Source organism: Equus asinus, chromosome 3, assembly GCF_041296235.1.
Source record: "Equus asinus isolate D_3611 breed Donkey chromosome 3, EquAss-T2T_v2, whole genome shotgun sequence".
NCBI lineage: Eukaryota > Metazoa > Chordata > Mammalia > Perissodactyla > Equidae > Equus > Equus asinus.
This window is the reverse complement of record NC_091792.1, coordinates 129,593,908-129,604,650: the sequence shown is the minus strand read 5'-3', so window position 1 is coordinate 129,604,650 and position 10,743 is coordinate 129,593,908. Positions and strand designations below refer to the sequence as shown.

General features: G+C 43.9%; 1 long non-coding RNA gene across 1 annotated transcript; it reads left to right on the top strand.

Moving 5' to 3' along the window:
• Positions 1-9,128: 9,128 nt before the first annotated feature.
• LOC139044874 (uncharacterized) lies at positions 9,129-10,396 on the top strand. The gene is made up of 2 exons (XR_011502257.1): positions 9,129-10,104; positions 10,231-10,396. It is a non-coding gene; the product is annotated as an uncharacterized lncRNA (long non-coding RNA).
• The last annotated feature ends 347 nt before the right edge of the window (positions 10,397-10,743 follow it).

Sequence of the window (10,743 nt, the reverse complement as noted above, 5' to 3'; positions counted from 1 at the left end):
GGTAGCACGGGCTTGAGAAACAGCAAGGTTACGGCACACGAGAGCCCAGCTGCTGATGCAGTTGCATGCGTTTGCCCTTCCCAGCCATATTGTTTAAATAAAACACAGTGAGCTGCCCCCATCTGATGGTGGAACTTTCACACTGGTGGAAACAGGCAGGGGTGCGATTTACGAGTGAGTCACTGGACTTAACCCAAGGCCAGTTGTTGGGCGGTAGAGCTGTCATCTCAGGGAACTAAAGATTTACTGAGGATTTTGACTGGGAAGTTTCTTTTTTTAAGTTTCCAGAAAGGCCCCAATCAATCACTGTACACATATACTTCTCAAATACATCTCTTCTTCCTCCTTTTCCTCTTTGTTGTCTTCTTCAAGTCTCTCTGCAGCCCGGTGCCCCTCTCACCTGTCTCTCGTTGCTCCAGCATCTGAGACAATGCTGTGCCCATAGGAGATGCTGACCTCTATTTCTTGAGTGAATCAATCCTCATTATCATCATCTCACACTTTCATTCATATAGCACTTTAAAAGTGTCTGAAGTACTTTTCCATATCTCATGGTAATAATTGCCAGCATTTGCTTAGCACTCTATGTGTACGTTGTTTCACGTGACCTCACAACAATGCTGTGCATTATTATTATTTGGCTCATTTTACAGGCAAGAAAGCCAAGCCTCAGGAAAGCTAAATGACTCACCTACATGCATCTAACGAATGCTTGGCAGAGCCAGAACCATTCTTAGATCTCTTAGCTCCAAACTCCCCTTTTTCCACTCTGCCAGGCTTTCATCTGAGGCTCAGGATGAGCCTGTGAAATAGAAGTGAGAGAGATGAGGCCCAGGAAGGCAATGTGACATGTCCAGGCCACACACACAGTTACTGACCAGCAATGAGGTCTCCATTTCCATGCCCTCGTTGTCACTATTTTAATCCTTATTATCAGAACACATTTCTCATTAAAATTGGACCACTACTGTCTGGTTGTCTGCTAAGCACTGATTTGGTGAGATGTAGAATATATCTCTGTTCGACAAATGGAAAAGTCTGAAAAAAAGAAAAGTATCTGTTAATCCAGGTTCCAGACACATTTGCATTAATTCTCTGGACACTGCATGCAATCTTCTACTAATTTTTTTTTTCCTTCTGTTAGTGTGTATACTTTGATTGAGAGTCTAATATCTATATCAACCTGGCTGGAACATCTTCTTCTGTTTATTATTTTTAACATATTGTTCCTATTATTATACTATATAGTATTACTATTTATATTATATAGTGTATTATTTTATATTATATAAGATATTATATATTATGATATTATATTATTACAACTATTACTAGACTCACATTTTTAAAGTTGGAAGTGACCTCAGGGAAGATTTAGCCCAACTCCCCACTTTACAGATGAGGAAACTGATGGTCCTAGTTGCCCAAGGAAGGACACACAGGTGGCTTCAGGCAAAGCTGGGACTCGAGTGCCAGGTCTCGGCTACCAGGCATTCTTCCCTTTTCCCTCAGGCTTCAGACTTTCCAGCCTCTACCTTTGAGCTATAAACTCTGTGTCTATTTGTTCCAGGTTTCAATAATGGAAGTTTAAAGATTTACCCTTTGCTTAAAATATCGGGGGCATTGGCAGGTGATTTTAAAAAAAGTGAAAACGTCAGAGGCAAAGGCCAGGACATGAAACCAGCAACAGCAGAGAAGCAGGAAGACAGAGGACACAGCAGCCATCCAGGAGCACTGCCTTGCCTGTTATCAACAAGCTCAACAGCCAGAGCCACGAGTCCTGAACAACCCAGGGCTGGGGCTTTGTGGGTTCGGGGGGAACATGAAGGGTGCTCTCCCACCCTCCACCCAAAGTCTCAGAAGGGAAATTTGCAAGCCAGCCTTGTTAGGGTGGGTTAAAGGAATCATAAAGGAGAGAGATTCTTTATATTTCTATGTCTGTCCCCCCCAAATTATACAAATACTTCATGCTTATTGTTAAAAAGATTAGGAAAAAAACAGCAAAGCAAAAAGAGAATAATAAAAATCACTCTGACGATCACCGTTACATAAATTTTTTGTATTTACTCTTCCAGAATTTTTCCTATACTTATTTGTGTGTATTTTTATAAAAACAGGATCGTATGGTACAATTTGATATCCAATCGGTTTTTTTTCATTTACTATATTGTGAACTGCTTTCAGCGTCAGCATGTTAATGAATATACATACTCCTATGCCATTGTGTGTAAAGGGGCGTGGTAACTACCCCAGATTTTTCCAAGGAATCTGTAACCGAATGTTTGTTAATTGCGTCTATGGGCCTCTAGTGAACTTTGTACTGGAAATGTAAGTCTGTGTGTGTGTGTGCACGCACATGCGTGTATGGCCCTGCTTAAAGCCATAGTAAAAACCACAGATTTATCTAGCACTATGCACTTTACATACATATAATTGTTTTACTTGTAAGCACCCAAAATAAAGGTACTATTATCATCCCCAGTTTACAGATGAGGAGGAAACTTACTCAAGGTCAGACACCTAGCACGTGTCAGAGTCAAGATTCAGTCCAGGCAACCTGGCTCGAGCCTGCGTTCCCGACCACCACACTTCCAGTGGTGGTTCCACCTACTTGGTTTCACACTCTAGCTTCCTTGTTTCATAACTGGGAGGGCCTGTAGGAACATCCAGTCCCAGAAAGAAAAATCCTCGTAAGCCAGATGGGAAGTCCAGAGATTTCTTTACTTTTCTACCAAGTCACCTGTAAGCTCATTGCAGTATCATGGCCATCCATCCAGCACTTCCGTCTCTGATCTTCTCCACCTGTCTTTTCCCCTCTCTCCCATCACCTTTTTCTACCTTCTCTGCCCTTCCTGCAGAGCTGGGCTGCATGTAGAAGGTCCCTGGAGGAGACTTAAACCCTTCAGAGCCAAACAGCTACAAAACAAACACAACTTTCTTTTGTTACTATTGACACCTGTCAGACAGAACGATTCATTGTAAGGCTCTCAGAGTCACTTTCCTCCATTTTACCAGACTTCCTCCCAGGAAGGGCTGGGAGGGGGCTTTGGGGAGGAAGGAAAGGAGAGGGTGAAGGTGGGGGGGGGAAGAAAACCCCCATCCTGCCACAACACAGAGCCTCGGATTTTGCTCTGCTTTGATGCTAACGTCTCTGATTCTCCCTGGTTCGTTCTGAAGTTTGGGGGTGGGGTAGGGAGGTGAGCGTGAGAGCTGCCGTGCCTCCAAGCTATGGCATGGCTCTAAGAAGCTGTAGGTGAGGAGCCTTGAATGGACACCTCTATTTCCCTCCCCTCCAAAAAATGACTCGTCATCTTAGGTAAGGCTGAGGGGCTGCAGGTTTGTGTAGGTCAGACCCAGGGTCTCTTTCTCTGGGTATTTTCTTCAGAATGGAACTTATGTGATAAACTCTTTTCAAATGGGTATATGATGGTCTGATTAAACTGCTGTGGTAAAAGACCTTTTCTTAAAAAATTTCCAATCATTGCAAACCAGTACTGTTCGAAAGTGCAGTGAATTCCTAGAAGATGAGGAAGAAAAAAAGACAAAGTATTAATAGGAAAAAATGAAATTAAAAAAAGGACATGTAAAATGCAAGTCCCATTTTATATTGTTAGATTCCAATTATCCAATTGCTAACACACTTTGTGAATACGTGCTCTCGATTTCTGTGCTTATCTGGCTGTGTCCAGTAACAGTTTGCAGACCTACCCTGCTTGGTCTTTGACCCACACTTTGAGTAGCATTGATCAAGTTCACTCATTTCTCCTCTTTTTGGGAAAGTCCATTCGTTTTCTCATTCCTTCTCTGAATAAACATTAAGGACCTGTTATAGGTGAGGCATATAGGTTGATCCCAACTTTCTTGGGATTGCTGTGACACCATGATTATGTGTTATTATTACATACTTAAATTTCAATAGTCATGTAATACATCAATGTGTTGTGATATTCACCTTGGTAGCACTGAAGAGAAAATTTGTTCCAGACCTAGTCTGGGAGAGACCTTTCTGTGTGTGATGTAACTCAAAACCTCCTTCTGGGAAGAAAATCGGTGCCCCTGATAAAATGCCTGTGCAATTTTCTGATGTATTGTAACGGGATTAAGACTTGTTCTGGGAAACCAGTCATCCTCGCCGTCCCCCTCCTCTACCCCCAGGTGACTCTTAGACAGCAGTCTAGTTGACCTTTAACCAGATGTTCATTTCTTTCTGTGTCTAGTCTAATAATGATTATCCGGCCATTCTTGTCAAGTGTAAATCTTTGAAATGTTCTCCTAGAGGCCCCTTCCCTTGAAGAAAGGCCACAATTCAGTTTGACACGTGATCATATGTAAAGAGGAAGGAGGAGATATTTCTCATGGGTTGGTGGAGTGGGTGCAAGCCAGGGACCCTGAGCAAGCTTTTATAATATTTCTGAGTCTCAGTTTTTTAATCTATGAAATGGAGAGAGTAATACCTCAGGAGGTGGTTGGGAGAATTATGAGAGGTATTGAGTGGAAAGGGCTTGGTACATAATAAGTGCACCTTAGTGTTCACCATTATTGTGATGACGACTATGGACTTCTGGTCTTCCTGAAGTAAAAAGCCCTATAGTATCAGGTTACTACTGAAATGGGGGGCCAACCAGCTTTAACTATGCTCAGTTAGTTGTCTGTTAGCAAAAGTAGTTAGTCAATATATAACTAAAACCCACCCTATAAATAACATCTCTGATGGTTGGGTCACCATGGTAACAGGCTGGGTGCTTAAGTTGTTTTTCAGGAACTGAGAGTTGACTCCTTGTCCAATTCAGGCTGGTGAAGACCACCGACTCATCACCTGGGTCTTTGTGAATGCCTGATAGGTGACTGTCTGACGTCAGAGAGCCCAAAACTCCAGCTTCAGATCATGCTATCACCTTCATTTCGTGCATGTGCATCCTATGAAGAGCCATGAAGCCCTAGTACACTTGCGCAGATCATTAATTACCTCACTTCTCCTTACCTCTGATCATCTATCCTCACACTTCAGACCACCTTGCCCCTAAATATCCCTAATCCCCATTTTTTGGGGAGGCAGATTTGAGATTTCTTCTCCCACCTCCTCACTTGGCTGCCTTGTGAATAAACTCTTTCTCTGCTGCAAACTCGTTGTCTCAGTGATTGGCATCTCACAAGGCAGGCAAAATGGACCAGTGCTACTGGTTCAGTAACACTACTTGGCTCCAAATCAAGCTCTGGGCCTTAGCTTACTCTCGCAGGAATGAGACTAGAAGGAGCAGACCCATCACAGGACTCAGGAAAGGGGCTCTCCGTGGTAGCAGGAGCCCAGTCCCTCAGGGGAAGTAGGGGGCTGCCTGAAGCGGTAAGTCAGCCGGGCTTGCATGTAGGGTAATGCTCGCATTTCCCACACTTTGAAAGCTCCTCCTAAGGCAGAGGGGAGGGAATTAAACTAGAATGAGCTTGGGGCTCATTCTGGCTGAAAGACTCACACCGGAGCCTGAGCCACAGCAGGTGTGTGATCTGGAACCCCACCAAGCCTGTTCACCCCACAGCTGTGGGCGAAGGCAGAGCTGTCCTGCGGTTTCGTGCTGTGGCTGTTGCTCAGGTACCGCTTATGGGCTGTCCCTTTTCACAGCTTTTCTCTTAGCTCGAGATTTGGGCTGAGTCGGGGAGGGAAGCTGCTGTATTCTGTCTGGGTCTGTTTTCTTTCTGCTCTTGGTAGAAGAAGTACACTTGTCAGGTAGTGGGTAATTTTTCTTCTTCAACCTCCATCTGCTTTTTCTGAGAAAGTGAAGTCCATACATAAGAGGTTCTGGGAGAGACGTGAGGGGGAGATGGAGGAGCAGAGTGAAGGGAGAGGGAGGAGGGGAGATGGGAGTCTGGCCAGTGCTCCCAGCCCATATTGTGTTGTGGAGACTTACAAACTGACAATTCTCTGCCATGGTCCTCTGTGGTAAAGGGAAGAGGAGGAGTCAGGAGAAGAGAAAGAGCAGAGAGTTAGGAGTTAGGCAGGTGGCACAGTGCTGCTCGCCTGCAAGGTGCCTTTGTGAGAATTAGAAAATGGCGCCTGCTCTGGGTGCACATGGTCTCATGCCAGCCCTCACAGAGCTCTGCACGCACAGCACAGGCTGGGTTTCGGTCTCTACTGTCTTATCTGCTTAGAGGCTTGTTCAGTGAACAGCCTGCACAACTGTGACCAGCAGGCCTGACTAGGAGAAGACCGGTCCCAAATGCTGTGGAAGATGAGGGCTCACAAAGGAACTGAGATAAGTGAAGAGGTAAAACCTTCCCTTAGTTATGGCTATAATGTCTGGTGGGTGTAAAGGTATGGTCCATTTCCAGAAGGAAAGCCTCATTACTAGGCCGTCACCTTACTCGTCGAGTGCAGCTCTTGACTTTCTCCATCAAGGCATCGCTCAAACCTTGCATAATCTAGTTCACCCCTCCTCTTCCACCAAAATTGGACTCTGTCCCTGTTCGTCAGGAAGAGACTCCCTGGACTTTAGAGTGAAATTTCTGCCCCCAGCCTTTCTGCTGATAATGCTCACTTCCTCTTTCTGGAAAGCTCTGGTGCCTTATTCTGCTGAAAGAAGCTTTTTGTTTTTTTCTCTTACCTAATGACGCTTCTTTTAGAGAAAAGGAGAAAAGAAGATAAGAGGGTAAATGAATATGAGAGTGGAGAAAATCATGCCTAGTCACACACAATTTTTTGCCTTAATTCGTTGTTTTTCCATGGAGAGAGTGTCTAAAGATTTCATCAGATTCTCAAAAGAGTCCATGACCCTGGTATTTCAAGAACCACCACTGTAAAATAATTCATGAAATCCAAACAAAGAGGGCAGAGAAAGTTCAGGGAGGGTTTATTAAATTTATTTTGTCCCACTGTCTGATTTTCAGCAGATTATCTAATTTCTTTTAGACCATGGGCATGAACATTGCTGCTTATTTTCCTGCCTGGCTTGGATGGCCCCCAGATTTACGTTATTCTAATCACCAGCTAGCAGGTTTCCCGTTCTTCAGCCCCTCACCCTCCATTATGTCACCAGAGTTGCAATCCTAAAACGTGTCTTTCATCATATCTCACCAAACTCCAAGCAGCTCATTGCAGTTAAGCTCCTCCATCATCTGGCCCACTCAACCTTTCTGACCTTATCTTGTTCTGTTTCTAGCCAGCCCTCCATGCCAGCCAGGCTGGTCAACGTACCGCCCACCACGTGGGCATCATGACCATCTGCCTCCAGGTCATCGCTCATAATCTAGGCCCTTGTCGCCCCTTTCCCCTTGATTTCCCAGAACCTTCCATCATTTAAGGCCAGCTCTTTGAAGTGGGGCACCCAGATTCTGTGTTCTCACAGCACCGCATTTTCCCCATCACGAACCCCGTGACGGTGTGCTGGAACTCTTTCCTGCCCTGTCTGTCTCTCCCACTGGTCAGTGAATTTCTTCCAGACAGGGCCTGTGTCTGACAATGTACCGAACATTGCCTGGAACTGAGTCTGTGCTTGGTAAATGTTTGTTGGATAACTGAAGGCTTCTCTGGCCATTGTAGTACAGACCCACCTCGGGGATGTAGGTCCCCAAACTTCCATTGTATTTATTGTTTCTATCAGTGACTGGCGATCAGAATTACTGGGAGAGTTCTTATAAAATACAAATTCTTAGGGTTCTATCTCAGCTCTACTGAATTAGAATCAAGAGAGGTAGGGCCCAGAATCTGTATTTTTAAAATCCACAGGTGATTCTGATAATCTAGTTTGCTTTATATCTGCAGTTCTCAAATTTTTTGGTCTTGGACCACTTCACGCTCTCAAAAATCATTGAAAAACCTAAAGAGTTTTGTTGATGTGAGTTGTAGCTACTAATATTAACCAAATTAAAATTACAATGGATAAATGACAAAATATTTATATATTCATTCATTTAAAGTCACAATAATAAATCCCTTAAATGTTAACATAAATAGCACCTTCTTAAACAAAAAATAACTATATTTTCCTAAACAAAAAATTTGAATGAGAAGAGTACCATTGTTTTGTAGTTTTGCAAATTGCTTTAATGTCTAAACACATAGGTGATGGCTGGATCTTGTATCTGCTTCTGCATTCAATCTGGTGCCATTTGCAATTTGTAGTTCCGGATGCAATAGATGAAGAAAATTCAGTTTCACGCATATGTGTCGTTAGAACAAAGAGAAATATCTTAATAGCCTTTTCAGATCATTGTGGATGTTTTTCTTTGATAGTACTCCAAAAATCGATACGTTGTAGTTTCTTAAAGGTTAGTTACAATATGGAATCTAAACTGTATCAATGAATTCTGCACCTGTAGAGAATGAGTGAAATAGACAAGTAAGCCCTTAGTATTATTATGAAATTAGTTTTGACTTCATGGTCCCCTGAAAGAGTCTTGGAGAGCCCCAGGGGTTCCTGCACCACACTTTGAGGAGCACTGTTATATTCCACAACATTCAGTACTTATATCTTGTTCTCAGATTGTTGTATTTTCATTTATTCAACAAATATTTGTTGAGTGCTATGTGCCAGGTAGTGTTCTAGGCATTGGGATCCTGAATGTAACTGACCTCTCAACCAAATGATATTGAAGACAGAGGTCCCGATTTCAGAGTTGCCTGACAATCCAGTTTCTGAGTTGCTGTGAGGCCATTTGGCACCTTTGTGTAAATTAGAAAAAGTCACTTCCTCTGAAGAGACACGTCTCATGGGCACACACCCCTGCAAGCGGGTGGACATAAGATTGCATCTCATGGGCACACGCCTCTCCTTCAGGTGGACGTAGCCCTGCACTGGACACAGGGTTTGGTGAGAGGAACATGGGCAGAATTGCAGCCACCACTCCCTCGTTGGCTGAGCACTTTTATGCAGTGAACAGCTCATGCAACTGCTGGTGTTAGCCTTTCATGTTTTATGTTTCTCTTGTTCTCTAAGCTGGTAAGCCTCAGCGGCAGAATCCGAACCTAGACAGTGGGGCTCCAGAAGATTCCAGTAAGTCTGTGACCTTAAACCACTAAATTACGCAATTCCTGATGCACAGTAGACTCTCATCCTCATAGGTGTAGCAGATTTCTGTTAACAGAATTATACAGACTTGATAAATTTGGCACCTCCTAAAGACAATAAAAAAGCTAAGTTGAGAAGAATCCAACTTATTTCACGGAGGGACCTATACACAGTTAACTTAAGCACAAATATATATTCAACAGCCACTAAGCATGCCGGTCCACTTTGGCGTTAACTACCAAACCTTTGTCACCAGGGCACTGATGAACCTGTCAGCCAAGTGAAATCATTATCTGGGCACTGACCCTGTCTTCAATTGTGTCAAACGCTAGTGATGTTCAAGTGGAAGAGCACGGAGAATTGTCCCTTGGATTTGTTAATGTAGTAGTGACCTTCTCAAGAGCAGCCTCATCTGAAAGGTGTTGGCAAAGCCTTGATGGCAGTGTGTTCCAGAGAGAATTTTCCATTTGAATCAAGTGAAAGGTTAAAGATTGGGGCCTTCGTTAGCTGTATCTCTAGCTCTTTATTTCGTTTAGTTATATTTTATTCCTTTGCTCCTGCTTGAATCTGTGCAAAGGTTGGAGATGCTGTTCTGCAGACGCCTCGGCTGCAGTTGCCTTCGCATGACGGGGACCCGCTCTCTGCAGTGGAGTGATGAGACTACTGGAGTATGAGCTGAGAACAGCTAGGCTCCAGAGGGAGTCTCTCACCGTTTAACCAAAGGTCACCCCTGCAGCCCTTCCTGTACCTGCCTGCAGAGATGTGAGAAAGCAGGCAGCCCAGCAAGTACAGACAGCTTGACAATGACCTAGGGCCCAAGGATGTGGTTGGTGGGGGCTGGGGGAGGGACAGACACAAGAAGGGAGGGGGGGCAGGTGAATTTTTCAGAGCTTCCAAGAACAATCTGAACAGAAGTTAAAGCTCTGAAGAAGGGGCCAGGAGAAAACCAAATGGGACCTGGCAGAATCAGGCTTGGACTGGAGCTGTGTGTGGTCTTACCATGACCCTCTGCTCTCCCAGCTACAGTGTCTTCAGTTATGAAAGGAGGCAACTGGCCTCTATGACCGTGAAGGTCCCTTATGGTGCTCTGAGCTGATCTCACATGACTGTAAGTTCCATGGGTTGAGAGCAATTTTTGTGTGTGTGTGTGAGGAAGATTGGCCCCGAGCTAACATCTGTGTCAATCTTCCTCTATTTTATGTGGGATGCCGTCACAACATGGCTTGATGAGCAGTGCCATGTCTGCACCTGGAATCCAAGCCTGTGAACCCCTGGCTGCCAAAGTGGAGCACGTGAACCTAACTGCTATGCCACCAAGCTGGCCCATGAGAGCAATTTTTAAAAAATTTTTTTTTGTTTTACTTCCTGACAAATAGGAAAGATTGTTTCAGAAATGAAGTTTATTTTGGAGCCCCATACAAAGAATAATAACATGAAACTGTCTTTCCATTCCTCTTTTAATATGTCTCTGCCAGGCTTTTTGAATATTTAACGTGCTTTCCTGTGACATTTTAGAAATTTTCATTAAGGGCATATGGTTTAAAGCTTAAAAGCCAGGTTTTAGCATCAGATGGATCTGAATTGAAGTTCTTTCATGGCCATTTGTTAGCTGTGTGACCAAAGGCAAATTAGGCAGCGCCTCTGAACCCCTGTTGTCTCAAACATAAATTGGGGATAATACAAATACCTTTCTCATGGGTTTCTGTGGGGATTAAGTGAGAAAAATGAGTGTTAAGAGCCTGGCATG